Consider the following 22,225-nt stretch of genomic DNA (forward strand, 5'->3'; position numbering starts at 1 on the left):
GCTTCAACTGTTAGTGGCCCCACATGAAGACCAAGCTGTACTTCTGCTACAAATGTGCAGGGAGGCTATTTCCCATCCCTGTAATCATTTTGGTTGATGGCCCAGACTGTGAGCCCACATGGTCCCCTGTAGTTGATGCTGTGGATCTTCTTGTGGTGTGCTTGAAACCCCTGGCTTACTTAATCCTACCTCCCACTCATCCACATGACTTCCCAAGTTCTGCCCAATCTTTGGTTGAGTCTTTGCACCTGTTTCTCTCTGCTGCTGTATGAAACCTCTCACAACTCAGTTATGCTAGTTCTGAAAGCATGGCAGTGTATCATTTATAGTGTCTCTCACTGAATGGGTCTCACATTTGGTCAGCCATTAGTTGTTCATTTACTCATCTTTATCTCTGCACATCTCTTAGCAAGACAGTTTTTGGGTGGATGGTTTTGCGTGTGGTTTGATATGTTCCCTCCATCCTCTGGAAGTTCTGCCTCCCCATAGGCGGTGGCCACTTCAGTCTCCATGTCCAAAGTTACTAGGAGTGTCAGCTGGTCTGTCCTATGTCCCTTTCATGGTGATTCTGCTTCTTCCTCATCTATCTGTAAAGCTCCTGAATCCTAAGAGTCCTGTCTCTGTTTGTCCTGCTCAGACATTGGTTGTTGCCATATTTGTTTACCAACTGAAGACAACTGGGAGCAGAGTCCCTCGGTTTCTCATGTGCAGACACACCTGTAAGCAGTTTTATGGATGAAATTTAACTTTATAACACAAGGAACAATAGGCTAAACTCATAACATAGTGTAACAATCTTTTAAAAATTCTAAAGCATTCATATGTGCTTCTAGATCTTCCTGAGGAAACAGAAAGACTCCAGCGACTTGTTTGGTAGTAACTCCAGCCATACCAGAGCCTTCTAGATTCACAGAGAGACCTTGTGTATAAAATTACATATAGAGTTATGAGAAATGATGCCTGACATTTTTTCTCACATGATCACACATGGGTATGTGCACCGGTATTTATGTACACACACACACACACACACACACACACACACACATACACACACACACACACACACACACACACACACAGAGAGAGAGAGAGAGAGAGAGAGAGAGAGAGAGAGAGAAAGAGAGAGAGAGAGAGAGAGAGAGAGAGAGAGAGAGAGAGAGAGAGAGAGCCACACAGAGAGACAGACATACACACACACACAGACAGACAGGTAAACAGACAGAAAGACACGGAGCATATGAAGACATCCTTTTCACATAGCTCATGTAAATACAGGACATACAGACATGGAGATCTTGCCACATGCAAAGTTTACTTTCAATTTATCTCCAAGACAATACCATCTGCACAACTCTGGAGATCAACCAAGTCTTGTTCTCATCTTCTCCTCCACCCCTGGACCTAGTTTTTTAACCACAGAGATATTTACATTTAAAAGAATTCTGGAATATAAAGAGTTGGAACTACAATTGGCAGATCATGCACCTGATTTTTCATAGGCTGTTTTTTTTTTTTTGCTGTTGTTGTTTATAGTACTTTTTTTGACTCTAAAATTTTGACCCAGTGGGGATCATGAGCAAAGGCATCTCTCTGTCTAAGGATGAGGATTGGAAAAGATACTGAGCCATGCTGTCCCCCACATTCACCAGTGGAAAACTCAAGGAGGTGAGTGAAAGTCTTATAACTGCAGCCTGTATTACTGGTGTCCCCATTCTAACTATGGATGATTTTCTGTTTTCTTTAGATGTTCCCCATCATCGAAAAGTATGAAGACATTTTGGTAGAGTACTTGAGGCAAGAGGCATAGAACAGCAATCCTGTCCATATGAAAGAGTGAGTGCTGGTCCATCACTCTGGTCCTGGGAAAGGAAGGGAAACTGAGGTGCAGGGCCATCTTTCTAATGTAGTTCATATGAGTCAGCTGCTTGTCTTTGGCCCTTTAGTCATTAGATGACATTAAATACAGTTGAAAAAGAAGAAATGTGACAGTATGAATTTGCAGTGATAAAGTGTGGGTAGGCTGGGAAGGGCTTGGTCCACACTGAGGTGCCATTGTTTATCTCCTGAGAATATGAATACTTTCTAGTTACCAGATGCATGTGTTAATTTTCCATGCCTCTCTCTTCTTAGAGTGTTAGCTGCCTACAGCATGGATGTGATCACCAGCATGATGATCACATTGAGTGGACGTCGATTCCCTCAACAGCCCGAATGATCCTTTTGTGGAGAACGCGAAGAAGCTCTTAAGATTAGATTTTTTTTGATCCATTGTTATTTACAGTAGGTGTGTGGATGATTCTTCTTCCTTCCGTTCCACTGCTCTTGTCTGTGACCATGTTTGTCAGTTCTGGCTTTCTCTTCTTCATTTCCCTCAAACGAATGCTTCTAGTGGTGCGTAGTTTACCTGCCATGTAATTCATCCCCTAAAGGCACAGTTCAGTGTTTCAGGGCATTCACAGACATGTTGCCTGCACACTTATGTTTGTTGATTCTTGATCTTAGAGCATAAGTTATTGGTGTTCTGTTCAGAAAAATTTCCCCCATGCCTATGTGTTCCAAGTGCTTCCCCAATTTCTCTTCGAATAGTTTCAGTGTATCTGGTTTTATGTGTATGTCTTTGATCTACTTGAACTCTAGTTTAGTCCAAGGATGTAAGAATGGATGGCTTGTATCATTCTGCATGTTGACAGTCAGTTGAACCATCACCATTTGTTGAAGATCTTGTTTTTTTTACACAGAATGTTTTTAGTTTCTTTGTCAAAGATCAAGTGAACATAGGTGTGTGGGTTCTTTTCTGGGTCTTCAGTTCTGTTCCACTGTTCTACCTGCCTGTCTCTCTACCAATACCATGTAGTTTTTTTTCCCAAGAATTATCTGTGATACAGCTTGAGGTTAGGGATGTTGATTTTCCCAGAGTTATTTTATTGTTTAGAACAGTTTTCTTTATCCTGCGTGTTTTGTTATTCCAAATGAATTTGCAAATTGATTTTTTTTTTTTAGCTCTGGGAAGAATTGAGTCAGAATTTTGATGAGAATTGCATTGAATCAGTAAATTGCTTTTGGTAAGATGGCCATTTTTCAATGTTTATTTTTCAATTCATGGCCATGGGAGATCTTTCCATTTTTTGAGATCTTTAATTTCCTTCTTCAGGGTCTTGAAGTACTTGTCATATAGATCTTGTACTTGCTTCGTTAGGGTCACACCAAGATATTTCATATTATTTGTGACTATTGTGAAGGGTATTGATTTATTAATTTCCTTCTCTGCAAAGTTATTCTTTGAGTAAAGTTAGGCTACTAATTTATTTGAATATTAATTTTATATTCAGCCACTGTGCTGAAGTTGCTTATCAGCTGTAGGAGTTCTCTGCTGGAAACTTTGAGTTCTATCGTATCATCTGCAAATAGTGATATTTAGACTTCTTTCTTTCTCATTTGTACTGCTTTGACTTCTTTTTCCTGTCTTATTTCTGTGGCCAGGACTTTTAGTTCTATACTGAATGTGTAGGCAGATAGTGGGCAGCCTTGTCTAGTTCCTGATTTTAGTGGAATTGCTTCAGGTCTCTCAGCATTTAGTTTCCTCTTGGCTACTGGTTCACTGTACACTGCTATTACTATGTTTAGGCCTGTGCCTTGAATTTCTGATTTTTTCAAGACTTTGAACACGAAGAAGTGTTAGTTTTGTCAAATGCTTTCTCAGCTAATGATCTAATCACATCTAATGAGATGATCATGTGTTTTTTTTTCCTTTGAGTTTGTTTATATAGTGGATTGTGTTGATGAAGTTCCATATATTGGACCATCCCTGCATCTCTGGGTTGAAGCCTACTTGATCATAGAGAATGACTGTTTTGGAGTTTTCTTTGATTAGGTTTGCAGAAATTTTATAGAGTATTTTTGCATCAATGTTCATGAGAGAAATTTGTCTGAAGTTATGTTTATTTGTAGAGCCATTGTGTTGTTTAGGTAATTGCATAATTGTGGCTTTGAAGAACAAGTTGGGTAGTGTTACTTCTGTTTCTATTTTGTAGAATATTTTGTGGAATATTTGTATTAGGTCTTTATTGAAAGTTTGATAGAATTCTGCATTGAACCAATCAAGTCATGTGCTTTTTTTGGTTGGGAGGCTTTTTATGACTGCATCCATTTCTTTAGGAGTTATGAAACTTTTTAGATGGTTTATCTGATCCTGATTTAACTTTGGTACCTGGTATGTGTCTAGAAGGTTGTTCATTTCCTGTAGATTTTTCAATTTTGTTGAGTATATGCTTTTGTAGTAGGATCTGATGGTTTCTTGAATTTTCTCAGTTTCTGTTGTTATGTCTTCTCTTTTATTTCTGATTTTGTTAATTTGGATACTCTCTCTCTATGCCCTCTAGTTAGTCTGGCTATGGGTTTATCAATCTTGTTGATTTTCTCAAAGGACCAGTTCCTGGCTTTGTTGATTCTTTGCTTGGTTCTTTTTTTGTACTTGGTTAGTATCAGCTCAAATTTTATTTCCTGCCTTCTTCTCCTCTTGTGTGTATCTGCTTTTTTTTGTTCTAGAGCTTCAGCTGTTCTGACAATCTGTTAGTGTATGCTCTCTGCAGTTTCCTTTTGGAGGCACTGTGAGAACTGAGTGTTCCTCTTAGTATTGCTCTCATTGTATCCTATAAGTTTGGGTATGTTGTTCCTTCAATTTTGTTAAATTCTAAAACATCCTTAATTTCTTTCTTTATTTTTTCATTGCCCAAGTTATCATTAAGTAGAGCGTTATGTGTATGTGTGCTTTTTGCTGATTTTGTTGTTATTGAAGACCAGTCTTAGTCCATGGTGATCTAAAGGGATGCATGGGAGTATTTTTATCTTCTTCTATCTGTTGAGGCCTGTTTCATGACTGATTATAGGATCAATTTTGGAGAAGTTACCATGAGGTGTTGAAAAGGATGAATATTCTATTTGCTTTTTGGATGAAATGTTCTATAGATGTCTGTTAAACCCATTTGGTTCATAACCTTTGTTAGTTTCACTGAGCCTCTGTACAGTTTCAGCTTCCCAGATCTGTCCATTGATGAGAGTGGGGTTTAAAGTCTCCCACTATTATTGTGTGTGGTGTATTATAGGTTTTAAGCTTTAGTAAGGTTTCCTTTATGAATGTTGGTGTCCTTTTATGTGGAGCATAAATGTTCAGGATTGAGAGTTCATCTTGATAGACTTTCATTTGACGAGTAAAAAGTTTCCTTTCTTATCATTTTTGATCACTTTTGGTTGAAAATAAATTTTATTCGATATTAGAATGGCTACTTCCGCTTCTTTCTTGGGACCATTTGCTTGTGAAGTTTTTTCCTAGCCTTTTACTCTGAGTTTATGTCTGTCTTTATTGCTGGCATGAATTTCCTGTATGCATCATAATGCTGGATCCTTTTTATACATCCACTATGGTAGTCTATGTCTTTTTATTGGGGAATTGATTCCCTTGATGTTAAAAGATATTAAGGAATAAGTATTGTTGTTTCCTGCTATTTTTGTTGTTAAGGTATAATTATGTTTGTGTGTTTTTCTTTTGTTATTTTTGGAAGAAGATTGTTTTCTTGCTTTTCCTAGGATGTAGTTTCCCTCATGTTGGAACTTTTCATTTATTATTCTTTGTCGGGGTTGGTTTATGTACAGATACTGTGTAAATTTGTTTTTTTCCTGGAATACTTTGGTTTCTCTATCTACGGTAATTGAGAGTTTTGCTGGGTAAAATGTCCTGGTCTGAAATTTGTGTTCTCTTAGGCTCTATGTGACATCTGTCCAAGATCTTCTATCTTTCATAGTCTCTGCTGAGAAGTCTGATGTGATTATGATTGGTCTGCCTTTATATGTTTCTTGTTCTTTTCCCTTCACTACCCTTAATATTCTTTCTTTGTTTTGAACATTCAATGTTTTGACTATTATGTGTCAGTAGGATTTTTTTTTGGTCTAATTTACTTGGAGTTCTGTAGGCTTCTTGTATTTTTGTGATCATCTTGTTCTTAAGAGTAGGAAAATTTTTTCTGTTAATGTGTTGGAGATATTTAGTGGGTCTTTTATTTGGGGATCTTCTCTCTCCCTTAGGATTGGTATCCTCATTGTGTCCTGGATATCCTAGATATTTTGGGCTAGAAGTTTTTTGAATTTTATATTTTCTCAGATGAGACAATGTTTTCTATATTATATTTTGTCCTTGAGATCCTCTCTTTCATCTCTTGTATTCCTTTGGTGATGTTTGTATCTTTGACTCCTGATCTCAATTTTAGATTTTCTATCTCCAGGTTTTTTTTGTGATTTCTTTATTGTTTCTATTTATGTTTTGAATTCCTTTGCCTGTTTGATTGTGTTTTTTTTTTTTAACCTCTAAATTATTTTGTTTTCTCTTTAAGGGCTTCTCCTTGCTTATGTGTTTTCTCTTGTAATTCTTTAAGGGATTTATTCATGCACTTCTCAAGCACCTCCATCATCATCATGAAATATGATTTTAAGTCTATATCTTGTTTTTTCTGGTATGTTGGGATATCCACTACTTGCTGTGGTGGAAGAACTGGGTTCTGATGTTTCCTGGTTGTCTTGGTTTCCATTGCTTAGGTTCTTGTGCTTCCCTCTTGCCATCTTGTTATCTGTGAAGTTAGGTGATCTTGTTGTCTCTGACTGGAACTTGTCTCTCCTGTGGGTCTGTGGGCCTGTGGGCTCGGTAGGATGTTCAGGTTTTTGAGGGTAGGCAGTGAGTCCTGATGGCTCTGGCACCGCTCTATCTCTGGGCTGGAACAGACAGTTAAGAGTCAGCACAGCACACTACCTATGCCCTGTGAGTCCCTGGAAGTCTCTCCCTAGATAGTCAGTGAAGAGGAAGTGGAGGCTCACCAGTGCTCAGGAGGGAGAGTGCTTCTGAGGATCTTCTGGGTGCTTAGCAGTCTGTGATCAGTCCCTGAGCCTGATGGCTGTGACCCAGTTCTGTGTCTGCATTCCAAAGTCCAGATCAGGGGTAGTCTTCCATTGGTCCAAAGCAGTGTGTCAGTCTGAGTCTTCGGAATGTGCTAAAGCTTCTTCCTGCTTTTTGTCCAACTTTATTTCTGCTGGGGTTTGTTTCTTTTGGGGGTAGGTTTGAGACAGTATTTATCTGTGTAGCCTTGGCTGTTTTTTGTGTGCCTGGACAATTTTGGTGTTTTTGTGGCTTGTGTAGATCACAGCAAAAATTTCCTTTCACAGAGTGGGATTCAAAGATCATACTCAGGTTTGGAGGCTCAATTGCATAATGTTTAGCTGTTGAACCATCTTAATGTCCCTTGTATTTTCTTTGTGAATTCACATGGAATACAGGAGCAGAGTCAAACTTATAAGTCAGGTTGTAATTTTTCTACTCCAAAGTGTGGAAAGAGCAGTATAGTGCTGACTTAATGTGAGCAAGGTCATAGGGAAAGATGGCTTAATGGTAAGACACTGATGACTTATTCTTGGCTTTGCTTTATATTTTTTTAAAGATTAAACTTTCATTTTTATTAAAACTTACTTTTCTTTTTACAGTACTCTTTCCATTCCTCACAGCAATATATGACATGTTAAATATCAGCAAGTTCCCGCAGGATTCAGTAGAATTTTTCAAAAACTTTGTGTACAGGGAACATTTGAGCTGTGTGCTAATGGTAGGTGGAAAAGTCTAAATTTACACACACACAGAAAGAATATTTATATTTTCTTGGGGTGGAGAAGTTTAATATTTAAAAATTGATTGATAATAAGCCAAAAACTAACACTTAGCAACAGGAATGAAAATTACAATGAATTGATTTGGTACAAGACCTGAACAAGATCAAGACTGTCAACTTTCAGCACAGATGGGCCAGGACATTGTCAAGCTCTGTCCATTGTTGTGGAACGATTGGCACTTGATAGCTGTGGAGGGAGGGTGTGGACACTGGTAGGTTTTTCATGTGGCAGTGTGTGGCCCTATTTCCATGAATTCATAGTCATCATGGCTGGACTCTGTGGGTAATGAAGGAGTTTGCATTGAGTGTGGAGGAAAAAAAATGTTTTAACGGAGGAAACCGTGTGGTGGAGATGACCATATTTGATTGTGTACATAAACAAAACTTTCAAATGCCAAATATAAATTATTTAAAAGGAAACATTCTTTTCTTCCCCCTCAAAAATAATTTTGGTGTACAAAAGTGATTGTTTAAGATTTTATCTATCGTAATTCACTATAAATGTGGTTGATATGGAAGCCAGTTCTTTCTAATTTATCCACTCTTGCTTTTGTTCCTTGGCTCAAACAATTGTATCCACAGTTTTGAATTTGAGGGAACCACTTTTTCAAAATAAGAAAGTTAAGGTTCTGTACTCCTTATCCCTTTCTGACCTCTGACCTTACCATTGACCTTTCATTTTTTGCAACTTTTCTATCTGCTTTCAGCACCTAGTAGATCTTCCTCAGCTGATGATCAACACTTATAGTAATCCCAAAAACAAAGAGTCTTATAAATGTAAGCAAGTCTTTCCTTGTCTATGGACAAGGAAGCTCTTTGGGATGGGGTGGGTTGGTGAGAATATTCATAGTCAGGCTTTTCTAGGTAGAAAGATACCTCTGCACCTACACTGTAGAAAGACAGATATGGCTCCCATAATCATAGGATTTTCTGGACTTCCCCATAGAGTCCAGCTGATGATGACCACATAAGAATGGCTGTGCATCCATCCACTGACACATGAGGAACCTACCAGTGTCTACACCCTCCCCCCACACCTATCAACTGAAAATTGTTCCTTAGTAAAGAACAGAGTTCAGAGAGAGTCTGGCCAATCTGTGCTGAGAGTTTTGAGAGTTCTTACCTTGTTCAGGTCTTGTGCCATGAAAAAAGCTTACTCCTAACATGAAGAATGGCCATGATGGACCTCTCCAGTGCTCTGTTTGTTATCTGGGTTATTACAGGTGCTGTTTGTGTTTTTTCCACCACACAGTCTAAAAGCTCTGCCTAGAGATCTGTGTCTAATCAAGGAGTTTGGGACATGTAACCAAATGGTGCTGATGCTCTTTTAAAACACCCCAGTGAACATTTTTTGTACCATAATTCACAGTAAAGATGTGATGTTTAAGTAACTTATGGGAAAACATATTTGAATAAATGCACTGATCTTCATTCTTTTATGTACTTAATAATCTCTCATAGTTTGGCTGTGATGGAGCATGACTCTAATTCTAGCACTTGGGAGGCAGAAATAGGTAGATCTCTGTGAGTTCAAGGGCAGCCAAGTCTACACCATGGATGCCAGAAGAGGCAGGGCTACACAGAACAATCTTGCCTTCAAAAATTATTAAGAACACTTAAAGGATTTTATTTTTTGTAGTACATGCATGTGCAGGAATATGTCCACATGTGCATCTCTAGGTGAGTGTACAGATAACAGATAAAGGCACCCAGTGTCTTGCTCAATCCCTCTCTGTCTTCTTTCCTCGAGACAGGGTCTTTTATTATACCTGGAGACAAGCCTGCAGCCAGAAGGTCCCAACAATCCACAGTGTTGTGGCTATATGTGTGTGCTGCCCCATGAGGCTTTTTACAAGGGGAATAAGAATTCAAACTCAGGTCCTCATGGTTGTGCAACAAGCCCTCTTACCATTTGAGCTATCTCAGTGGCCTCCCATCTGTGTTTAAATTTAAATTTGAAGCCATTATTACTATCATGGTTGCAATCTGCTGGCATTCCAGTTCCAGACTTTATTCTACATGTGTGTAGGGCTTGGTGCATTGCTACACAGTCCATCTGAATAAGTGCAGTTTCACAGGGCTGATCTGAGTGACTTGGCCTCTGCCTCTTTCAGCCTGGTGCACAGGAGTTTAAGCTGGCAAACATGGGGAAAAATCCCATTGGGGCACTGATGTAGATCTTGGGTTTGTGAGCTCTGGCAGGTCGGTGTACAGTAGGGTGCTGAGATTAAATCCCTGATGGTGGGGCCTGCTAACCCAGAACTGGCTTTCAGAAACAATGGAGAGCCAGTGATAATGGTCTTGATTTGAATGTTCACTGAAGACAAAAGAAGTGAAGACCAAAGAGAAGGTTTCAACATGTGTGCTTTATTTTCCCCATTCTCTCTCTCTCTCTCTCTCTCTCTCTCTCTCTCTCTCTCTCTCTCTCTCTCTCTCTCTCTTTTTGTTTTGTCCTTTTGAAGCAGTCTGGGATCCAACCACCTGCTTCCCATTTGTTTGCCTCTGACATTGGCCATAGTTGTTTACTGAGTGTTAAGTGTGTGTACAGAGGCGGGACTTAGGCAATGGCTGATCTGCCTAGATTCTACATCACCTTCTTCTGTGGGGGCAGGACTTGCAGCATGGCTAGAGTTTTGTATGGCCGCCTCACTGGGGTGATGTTCAGGCAGATGGTCTTACAATCCAGGACTTCAGATAACACCCATCGTTTCATGATTACTTTCATGATCAATGTCGGGACTTCTACTGTTCTCAACTGAATCGTGCCTCCAGTATTGCCTGTTTGCCCCACACACGAGTGCATCAGTACCTAATGGAAAAAGAACATTTTATTCTTACCTAATTGATTATATCCTATACCCACACTTGCTTTTATGTATCAGTATGATCTTTTGGATTCCTCCATTTACTGTTAAAAGTCACCCAGTACTTTGTGTTTCAAGACCTCTCCTGTTTGCCCACTTGAAAACATTTCACGCCATCAACTAACTTCAAATTCTACTAGATCTCCTCACCCTTTTGCCACAAGGACCATACAGCCTAGGGTGCCCCATATTCATGATGTTCCTGAGGCTTGTGCCATCATGCAGTAGAGTTTTCACAGAACTGTTGTATCTGCCTGAATGTGGAGTAATGGCACTTGAGCTTTGATTCTGTTAGTGATCATCATCTGAGAGTTCATTTTGTTCTTTGATGTATTCTGAGAGTCTTTTATAACTTAGTGTAGAGAAATGCTTCACAAAAGGAAGCTTCCTATGGCATAGAATTGTTTAGGTGATGGGTTTTTGAAGACAAGTACGCTGTCAGACATGAGTTTTTGCTATGTGGAAATTGACTTGCCTAGGGTGCCATCTGTATAACAATTAAAGTAGCTTCTATGCAGCTGTCCATGTACAGTTTTTGAAGACCTGATCTGCTTGATGCTTAGAAGCCAAATTCCTCCATGACTGGCTCTCTTGTTTCCAGTCAATCTTCCAGTGTAATACAAAACACAAACATAACCATGTCTGGTGTATTAAGTGCTGGGAACTGGACCCAAGAGTTCACTCCCCCAGCTACTGAACTTCATATAATCAGACATTCTTTGTCATTTTTGATTGCTAAAATAAATTTTATGTTTAAAAATAGCCACTAATTGTGAGTTTATAGTCTACTTTCAGTTTAGTAGTAAGAACTTACACCAATTGGGAGAAAGAATTTATCAACAACATAATCACAGCATTCATGGTAGCTGATGTACAACTGACTGTAACTCTATCTCTGTGGCCTACAGTGCCGTCTGATGGCCTCCATTTACACACACATGGCACCCTACATACACATAGCACTTACTCCCAGATACAGAAATACTTAGAAATTAAATTTACAAACAAGAAAGAGCCTATTTTGTAGCTGCCCACTGGGATGATGAGGAACCGCAGAATCTTTGGGATAACCTGCCTGAAGCATTCTCCTTTTCTGGATATTTCATGAGGCTGTCACAGTGAAGACAGTCTCAGAGTGACTGAATGACATCTCCCTATACTCTCTAGTAACATAGGGGCTGATTTGATTTTCTTCTTGATCTCCTCTGTGATGGTTTATCCTGACAGGGATTACCTGAGATGTTTTCTTACTTCCAGCCATGACTGACATAGAGATCACAGCCAAGTCAATTACTTTTCTTTTTGTTGGATATTAAACCACTAGCAGCATACTTTCCTTTGTCCTGTATTGCCTGACCACTCACACTGACATCCAGAAGAAACTTCAGGAAGAGATTGACAGGGCTCTGTCTAATAAGATGAGTGAATAGTGTAGGAGGAACAAGGAAAAAACCTCACCAAAGACACATTCATGTCACCTACAATATTGTGCATGTGTATCTGAGTGAGAAAGAGAGAGAGAAAAAGAGAGGGTGTAGGGAGGAAGGAAAGGAGGGAGGGAGATAGAAGGAGGGAGGCAGAGAGACAGACAGAGAGAGAGAGAGAGAGAGAGAGAGAGAGAGAGAGAGAGAGAGAGAGAGAGAGAGAAAGTGAGAGACCGAAACAGAAAGAGTATGTGAGTGAGGGTTATTGTGTGTTTGTTGTTTGTGTGGGTATGTATATATTTTTGGGTGAATGTTTCTGTTTGTAAATTTGTGTGTGTGAGTGTGCACAAGTATTCATATCACTGAGCTTTCTTTCAAATCAGGTGGTTTTTTTCATTTTTGTATGTATGTATGTGTGTATGAATGAATGTATAAATGTATGTATGTACATACATATTTATATATATGAGCTTATATATGTATGTGGGAATCTGTGCTGCAGCATGTGTATGGATGTCAGAGGACAATCTGATGCTGTTTGCTCTCTCTACTACATGTGTTTTAAAAGTTCAAATGATGTCAGTAGGCTCAGTAGCATGTGGCTTTGCTCACTGAGCTGACTCTGCAGCCTTTGATAATTTGTAACAAGGAACAATCACCATTTTTCCAGCACAATGTAGTAATTAGGATTAAAGTTCCACAGAAGGAAAATATGCAGTAAATCTTATCATAGAAACAGACAGTTGGTGGGACACAGGGTTGGGGCTGGTGTGTCTCTAATCTAGGACCACAGAGTACTAATCAAGCAACATGTATGCAACCTGTGTGATGCTGATATGCACTTATCATACAGTTGTCCACATGACTCAAAGATACTTCTAATATCTGTGTCCCAAGAAAGTGTAGCCTTGGCCCTGTTTAAGTTGCATTTTTGACTCAGCTCTGTGCCATGATTCTCCATATTTATTCTTACAGGAGAAGAAGTAAAAGTGTAAATCGTGAGCCATTTTCTCCCTTCCCCCCTGTTCTTGTTTGTGTGTGTGTCTTTGTGTATGTGTATATATGAATGGATGTATGAAAATGTGTACACAGATGTGTATATGTATGTGTGTATAGGTCATAGTCATATATTTCACATATTTGTAAACCACAGTCCAATATGTTTTATGATACAGGCTCTTTTACCAAACCTGGAACTTATTGATTGGGTTAGGTTGTGTAGCCAGTGAGCACCAGGCATGTACCGTCTCAGTCTACCTGCTACTTGTATTGTAGTTTGGTGCCACTCTATCTGGCTTTGTAAATGGTTTGTATGTGAACTCTCATCCTCAGGTTTACATAGTAGACCCTTTACTAGTTGAGCATCTTTCAGGCACCAAGGGATATTCCACTTTGTAAGAAGCTTGAGAGGTGCCACAATGTTTAAGAGCACTCCCTACTCTTCCATAGGATTTATCCATATTTGGATCCCATCATGAAAATGCCTATTCTCTCTGTTGCGGGGGGCTTTATGCCCTATTTTCGCTTCTGTGGGCATTGTTTTAATGTGGTGTAGGTGTGCAAGCAAAACACCTACACATACAAAATAAAACAAATTTATAAATTTTTAAAATGTATTGTCAGTACTAACTAATACCCTTTGAGCTGTCAAACTTGAGTTTGGGAGAATTCAATACTAGACTCAGTTGAAAGTTAATCTAAAATCTCAGCTGAAATCTTGTTATTTCTTCCCAGGCACCTCCCACATATGATACTGTGATGGAGATAGAGTACCTTGATATGGTGTTGAATGAAACCCTCAGATTGTATCCAACTGGTAATAGACTTGAGAGATCCTGTAAAAAAGATGTTGAAATCCATGGTGTGTTTATCCCCAAAGGGTCAACAGTGATGATTCCATTATATGCTCTTCACCATTACCTACAACACTGGCCTGCACATGAGGAATTCTTCCCCGAAAGGTACCAAAAGCCCAGGATCAGAAACTGGTTTGCACTATGCAGACATGTGCATGCTATGACTCTCTTATAGGATGATGTGTGCTTTGCATCCATTTTATTCTGTGAGAAGAATGACAGAGAAAGGGAAAAAAGAGAGTAGATGTGGAGTGAAAGGGGAAGAAAATAAGACCATTTAAACAAAGAGTATTTTCCCCTGTCTTCCTCAAATAGTTAATTGTCCACTAAAATGTGAGTCAGGAACCAACTTTTCATGTAGCATAAATGAAATGTGCTTTTCAGATTTGGAACACAACAACATTATCCTGGATAACTTTTTAGTGTTTAAAGATGTATTTGCTTTCTAGTTCTTTTTTTTTAGACACCTGGATAGATAATGAATTCTGTCATTTTCACCTCACATTGTCCTGTCTCTTTTATCTCCCAATTATGTAAAACCTCCGTCTAGCTTCATTCAATCTTCCTCCTGTTTTTATGTTTTATTATTTTTAATTTCTTGGGACTTCCGAGTTTTCTTTGGATTGCTTGCATAAGTATAAGTGTATGAGTTAATGTCTGGAGAATGGTCAGCTTACCAGTGGGCTACTCCACTGAAGAAAAGATTCTCTTGTGCACCACACATTTATTATTAACATCTCTTTAGGGAGATGCATCTCATGGGCTCCTTTTGCTCCAATGATGGATTGATGATGTGTCTACTCTTGTGTAGGTATTAATAGATACTGTGAATTCATGAGTTCACTGGGCACATCATTTTAAAAACAAATACTTCACAGCACCTACTTCATGCCTTATTACTACATTTTTCTGCTCCTTCTTTTGTGATTCATATGTCTCTGCCTCCTTCAGCAAATCCTATCAGTATGCATCATCACAACCAACTGTCCCTTCTTTTGTAATGTTTCCTGAGCTTTGGAGGGGCTAAACACTCCACCACTACTTTTTATCACAATGACCAGTTATGAGTTTCTGTGTTTACTGTTCCAACTGCCAACTAAAGGTTTACTGACAAATGCTGAGATCAGCAATAATTTTCATGTATAAAGTTATTTAGAAGGCATTTTGGTACCATGTCCACTTTGCAAAATAATTGGCCCTCCATCCAATCATTAAATGATTTTTTCACATCCCCCATAACTCCACTATTACACTACTGTGTGTTCACACAAGGATTCATTTTTTAAAAATGCATTTTTTCTTATCTCAACTATATAGAGTCTCTTATAAGAAAAGGGGAATTGAAAGGACCTTTAGTCCAAAATTCTCAGAGCCAAATTTCTGCAAGCAGAAGTTCAATGTACGTTTCACAAACTTTCTTTGTATATTAGTTAGATATTAAAAAGGCAACTTTATATTTGTAACTTTTATGATTTTTATCCTCTGTGAACTTGTCATCTACTGTTGTGTCTCCAGGTTCAACAAGGAGAAAAAGGACAGCATTGATCCGAATGTATACCTGCCATTTGGAAATGGACCCAGAAACTGCATTGGCATGAGGTTTGCTCTCATGAACATGGAACTTGCTCTTACCAAAGTTCTGCTGAACTTCTTCTTCCAGCCTTCTAAGGAAACACAGGTAAGGAAGGAAACTCTCTTTATAAATAGTGTTTTCTGGTAGGCATTTTCCCAAAGGGAGGTTGTGTGTATAAAAATGATTATCCATGTTTGGGGTTTAATAATTTGTTTTTGGGTAAATAAGCTATTTGTATCTAGGTATTAACTAAAGAGTCTTTTTCTACATTATAGAATAGTGCAACAGGATTCCCTGCATTTTGTTTATAATTCTAGTCACGTACATTGGAGATTTGTATATCATTTAACAAGCAGAGGTGCATTTGTCATGTCTTCAATCTTTTTTTGTGTGTTGTACTCTTCTTTCATAGCCCACTGAATTCCTCTTCTCACAGACTTTTCAATCAGTGGATGTAGATTAGTATTAGAGAAGAGCTTTAAAAGATATACGTGGTGTCTAGATGTTTCTCAGCTGGCAAAATATCATACAGAAATCTCTGGTTCTAATTCCCAGAAGTAGTTAAAAAAACATGTTGGCACATACCTGTAATCTTTGCAGTCAGAAGTTAGAGGCTAGAGGATTATAATTTCAAAAAAATCTGTGGCCACTTAGTGAATTTGAAGCCAACATGGACTTTGTGTTTCAAAAAACTAATCAGAAATATAAAATGCCTGGTCTTTCTTGATATCCTAATACAACTTGCTCATAGTGTGGCTTTAAAAGCTCATCTCTCACTTCACATGTCATGACAAATAGGGAATCATTATTTTAAAAGACCGTTGCTGGTATTCCTGAGATGTCCCAGTCGTTAGGAGCACTTGCTACTCTTTGAAAGGACTTGAGTTTAATTCCTAGTACCCACATGGTAGCTAGTTCCAGGTTCTCTGTTGTCCCACTCTGGCTTCTCTTTAGATTTCCCATTTTGTCAGATATGCAATGTGCAGGCCAAACCCTCTTATATGTAAACTTTAAGTCTTTAAAAAGTTTCAGGTTGTAATGAATTTTTACCTTGTGGTTCATCTTGGTGATTCCAGCACCTTTCTCAGGAGCTCTGCTCTAGAAAACAGGTATTTGTCATGTTTCTATAAATGATGTATCTTTATTGTTCTTCTTATTCTACCCTCATACTTAAAGTTCCTTTTCACTCTCCAAATGAATCTTCCTTTTAGGTTTATTTCCTTATATTCTCCATGTTCTAGTTTAGGTACCTGCAGGTTATTTACACTATGTATGTGTCCTTAAAACCTCCAGTTTTAAAAATTGTTTTTTTCTATGTTTTAAAGAATAGCTAATCCCTTTTGTATATCACCTCATATTAATCTTTCCACATATTCTAATTTGTTTTTTGAGAGAGTTTTCCATTGAAAACATTTCATAAATGCCTGAAAACATGATTAAAGTTATTATTTTTATTCATAAAATATTAATTAAAATTAATAGAATATATGTAAATATCAATATGTGCATCTTTTTGTATGCCTCCATCAAAATCATGTGTACAGTACTTAAATTTATAAAAGAGTTAAATAAGACATTTACAAAAAGCATTTACATTGCATTTTCTTAATATCATATTCTTGTTTCATGTAAAGGGATGCGTGAATTGCACAGTTCTTGTGTTTTTAGTATTTGGCTTCTTTATATTAATGCGTACTTCTTTGGACAGAGAGACAGATGTGTTCATTATTTGATCTGTTCATTAAGGTATTTGTATAGCTTTTTCCATACACATCTTCACTTAATATGGTACTTTATGAGTAAAGTATTCAAATTTTGTACAAGGATTTATAACGGAAAAACTAGGTTCTAGTTTGAGACACAAAGGCACACCTGGCATTGGACTGATGCTCTTTCAAGTTTCAGTCAATTAAAATTTGACACTTCCCTGTCTTCATAACAAGTTGGTTCTCCTTTCTTTACCTGTGACTAGAAGATTCCTCAATTGGAGGATTTTCCCATTTATCACTGAAGAACATGTGGCTAAGTCATTACTGAAAAATCCTGTAAAATTAGAGTTTCCCATTCAACACATTCCTGAAAGCCAAGAATAGATGCTCAAAAGGAAAGCAAACTCTCTGTCCTCCTGAAGACTTGCCCTGAATATGTTGAAGTGTAGTGGTGAGATATTATCTGAAAGCTAAGAATTGTTAATAAATTTGAGATGTATCCTTTCATGGTTATCTTGAAGTTTAAACTCCAAAAAATAACTTACCATGAGTTAAAATAATATTATGACATAAAACTAAGAACAAGGTTAAAACATTAAATTTATGAGTTACTGTATATCAGCACAGAATACAAGTAGCATAAACCAGCATGGGTTTGTCTCAGGCCCTGAATACAGTAGTTTGTCAATCACCATTTTACCTAATGCATATTTAGATGAATGCTCTCAACATGTAATTGATAGCCTTTAGAATAAGGAAGAATTAATGTCACACCACACAATATTAAATGCTGCTCTTTTGTTCTGCAAAGCATTATTATAAAAAACACTATATTTATTTATTTATTTATTTATTTATGTATTTATTTATTTATTTACTTTTCTTCTGTGGTTCTTGTTGGTTCACTTGCTGCTTCTTAATATTTTTCTTCCCCTATTACAGATACATGTGACATTAAGCAGACAAAGAATTCTTCAACCAGAAAAATCTATTGTTCTAAAGATTGTGCCACAGGATGCAGTCTTAACTGGAGCATGACTTTCCCTCAGGGACTTCTATTGGGCTCTTCAGAAAGGTGGTGTCTAAGATCATTGAACCCTTTAATTTACCTCCTGACTGAATTCTAGAGAAAAATGGGGCTTAATTGACTCCTCTTGATATATGGTAAAAGATTCAGAACATCCACTGATCTTTTTAATTGTCTATATAAAGTACTATCTAATAAAAGGAGATGACAAGTTAATGACAGAACAAAATATTTGCCTTTGCTAATTTGCATGGTACCATCTCCATCCACATCTGGTTGTGTCTCTTAATTTCTTTTGAGCTCTTTTGATAGTAATCATGTCTCTGTAATTTGATCAATAATAATCTGATGAGAAGGTAAACCATTGTGAAAACTCTAATTTCAGAATTGGTATCAGAAGTTTTAGTTGCAATTTTATACAATTAGTGTTACTTGGAAATATAAATAAATATTTCCTTTTAACATCCATTTTAAAAGTGTTTCTTATTTTCTTTGTGAGAGTTATTAAATGTATTTTGATCATATTAAATCCTATCTTCAGACTCTTCCTAGATTCTATCCCATCTCATTTCCCATTCACTTCATATTTTCTCACACTGTTTCAAAACAAAACAAAAGCTATGTAGTCTGGTTTTTGTTTGATAGCTACTTCTGGGAGCAAAAGCTGCCCTGGAATGTAATTGATATACCCATTTTTATCCCATAGAAGAAAACTCATCTTCCCCTTCTCAAAAGTTTACAGAATACAATTTGTCCTTTGATAGACTTTGAACTTATCACTGCTAGTATTTTTGTCTTATTTGAGCTTGTGAAAGTTGTGTGAATTTTGTCACAGTCTCTGTGATTTTGTATGCACACCTACATGTTGTGTCTGGAAATGCTGTTTCCTTAAAGACATATACTTTATCTGATTCTTAGAATTATTTTCTTTTCATTCTACATGAATTCATGAGCATTGTGGGGAGAGTTATGCTATACACAGCCTACCTGCTTACAGTTGAGCATTTCAAAGTCTCTTTAATCTTTGCAAGTTTTAGGTTTTCTCATTAATTATTGACTGTGGCATAAAGAAATTTCTCTAATGCAGCTTGAGCGATGCACTATTCAATGACTAGAGAAGTATATTATCAGGATTCTCTTTTTATACTACATTCATTTAGTATCTTAATATTAATAGATTTTCACCAAGATCTCATGACATATCAAGTCTCAGATTTGTACCTTAATAGACAGTATCTGTTTATTGATTCCATCTTCTGGAATGGGCCTGAAATCCAATTTAATTCTGACTGGTTTCTCCCATAACATCTGTGCTATTGTAGCACAATATTTTGTTCAAATGGGCACATATTTCAGGTAGGTAATTATCGTAGCTTACATGGCTCACAATTGGGTGACAGTGATGATTACTTAGGTCATCAAGTATTGTATACAGCATATTTTAGTCCTGTGAACAGGACCTATGAATTGAGGGTTTCATATATATTATGAGGGAAGATAGAAATTTGAATAAATGAGACTCAGAAGAAAAATAGTTTGAAAAATTTAGTAAAAATTTTAATCTGAGAATTTTATATGTGGACACAATATATTTTTTCCATACATACTCATACATTTCCCTCAAATTCCTTTCAATGTATTGGCAAATCTACCCCATAATTTCATGCCTTCTTTTCAGTTTATAATCCATTAAGTCTATTTAGTGCTGCCCTTATGTGCATAGTTTTGTGCCATCAACTGGAGCAGACATAACTTTCTGGTGCTACACTATTGAAGAAAAACTGGCTCTGTCTCCTCTAGTATAGCAGTGACCTGTTAATTCTCTTTTTATTCCTCAGGTGGAGTGGCCTGGTTGTACCTATACAAAGCTCTAGAGTCTCTGAATGAAAGACACAAAGCTAAGGATTACTTTTATTATGCCTTAACGATAGCAATGTTTGGCCACTCCTGTACCTGCATATGGATAACACATTTCCTTCCAATATTCCTGAATTAATAATTATTGAGTCTGTTTTTTATCTTTGCTACTTTTCTTGATGCAAACTGGAACGGGCCCCTTATGTTGTTGATCTTCTCTTTGTGCCTACCTTTTGACTATGTCTCTCTCTTGTACCTTCCCAGTAATGTTAACTCTATGCTCCTCTCATGGTGGAGACCACTTGCCTTTCTCCACTGTTTTTTCTTCCCAGAAGACTACAAGTCCTAACTCAATCTCTCTCCAGCCATTGGGTGCTGGTAACTTTATTTGCATATCAGAACCTTCAGGGGGAATCCTCCTTTTAGCCTTTGTGCAGGACAATGCAAACAGGTTTCTGGGTAACATAATCAGCCTGAAAACACAATCTTTTACATTCGCCCCCTTTTAGTCTGTTAAAAAGACTTTTCTTTCAGATATAAACAGAACACATTTATAAAACTTATGTAAATTATGAGATATGAGATATAATAATAATGACCAGGGAATCAGTCCTGACAATGTAAGTACATTATTCTTTTTTATTAAAAAACTTCATTTTAAAAAACAAAGATAAGGACTTCAGGGCGCAGAACAGAGCCCGGCCCATCTGCCACTCAGACCGGCAGCTCCTAAAGGTTGAAAAACTTGTGAGTAGGAAATCTAGGCAGCCAGGGAGCAGAGAGATCTCTGCGGAGTGTGCACAGAAAGCGCAAACTCCTTCCTGCCTGATCCAGGGACCAGGAACAGAACTTTGGAACTTCTGTTCCCACCCGGCAACTCTGAGGCATAAAACAGGGCTCGGCCCATCTGTCACCTAGACCACTGGAGATCCAGGGACACAGACCATATACAAGGGAAAGGCTAGAACATATCACTGACAACAAAATGGCAAGAGGAAAGCGAAAGAGTAAATCCCAAGGAAACCAAGACAACCTGGCAACAACAGAACCCAGCTCTCCAATAAGAGCAAACATTGGAATGCAAAAAACTCCAGAAAAAGAAGACGCAGACCTGAAATCATACCTCAAGATGCTGATAGAGATACTTAAACAAGAACAGGAGGAAAAGCAAAAAGATTCAGAAGCTTTTAAAGAGGAAACAAAAAAAAAAAACACTCAAAGAACTCAAAGACCTAGAGGAAAACAGAACAAAAGAGATGAAGGAATGGAAGAGAAAATTTAAAACGGAAATTGACACAATAAAGAAAACACTAAAAGAAATAACCCTAGAGGTAGAACACCAAAAAAAAAAAAAAAAAAAAAAAAAAAAAAAAAAAAAAAAGAAAAAAAGAAAAAAGAAATCAGGAGTCACAGAAGCAAGCATTTCCAATATATTTTACTAGAGATGGAAGAGAGAAACTCGGGGGCAGAAGACAACATTGTAAACATAGACTAAACAGCCAGAGAAGATGCAAAAAACAAAAAGCTCCTAACCCAAAATTCCCAGGACATCCAGGACACAATGAGATGACCAAACCTAAGGATAATAGGAATAGAAGAGGGAGAAGAGTATCAACTAAGAGGCACAGTAAATATCTTCAACAAAATTGTAGAAGAAAACTTCCCTACCCTCAAGAATGAGATGACCACGAGCATAAAAGAAGCCTTCAGAACCCCAAATAGGTTTGACCAGAAAAGAAATACCTCCCGACACATAATAGTCAAAATACCAAGTGCCCAAAGCAAAGAAAGAATACTAAAAGCAGTAAGAAAAAAAGTTCAGGTAACATATAAAGGCAGGCCAATCAGAATCACACCCAATTTCTCAACAGAAACTATGAAAGATAGAAGAGGCTGGACAGACATCATGCACACCCTAAGAGAAAACAAGTGCCAGCCTGAGCTGCTATACCCAGCAAAACTATTTATCACCATAGATGGAGAGATTAAGATATTTCAAGGCATATCAAAATTTACACAATATCTGACACAAACCCAGCACTACAATGAATTATAGGTGGAAAACCCAATACAATGAGGGAAAATATAGCCTAGTAAAAACAAGAAAACTCCTAAACAAGAAAACCAAAAGAAGAAAGAGACACAGACACAACTCAACCCACAAAAGCAATAATAGCAGGAAACAGAAACAACTATTCCTTGATATCTA

At 37.6% G+C, this 22,225-nt stretch overlaps 1 pseudogene across 1 annotated transcript; it reads left to right on the forward strand.

Annotated features, from left to right (window-relative positions):
- The first annotated feature begins 1,629 nt into the window (after positions 1-1,629).
- Positions 1,630-18,170, forward strand: LOC308439275 (cytochrome P450 3A1-like; annotated as a pseudogene). Its single transcript has 7 exons — positions 1,630-1,668; positions 1,748-1,804; positions 2,090-2,247; positions 7,525-7,643; positions 13,729-13,955; positions 15,366-15,528; positions 18,075-18,170. The product of its transcript is annotated as a cytochrome P450 3A1-like (transcript).
- Positions 18,171-22,225: the final 4,055 nt, after the last annotated feature.

This window comes from Micromys minutus (genome assembly GCF_963924665.1).
Source record: "Micromys minutus genome assembly, chromosome: 29".
In the NCBI taxonomy this organism is placed as follows: Eukaryota; Metazoa; Chordata; class Mammalia; order Rodentia; family Muridae; genus Micromys; species Micromys minutus.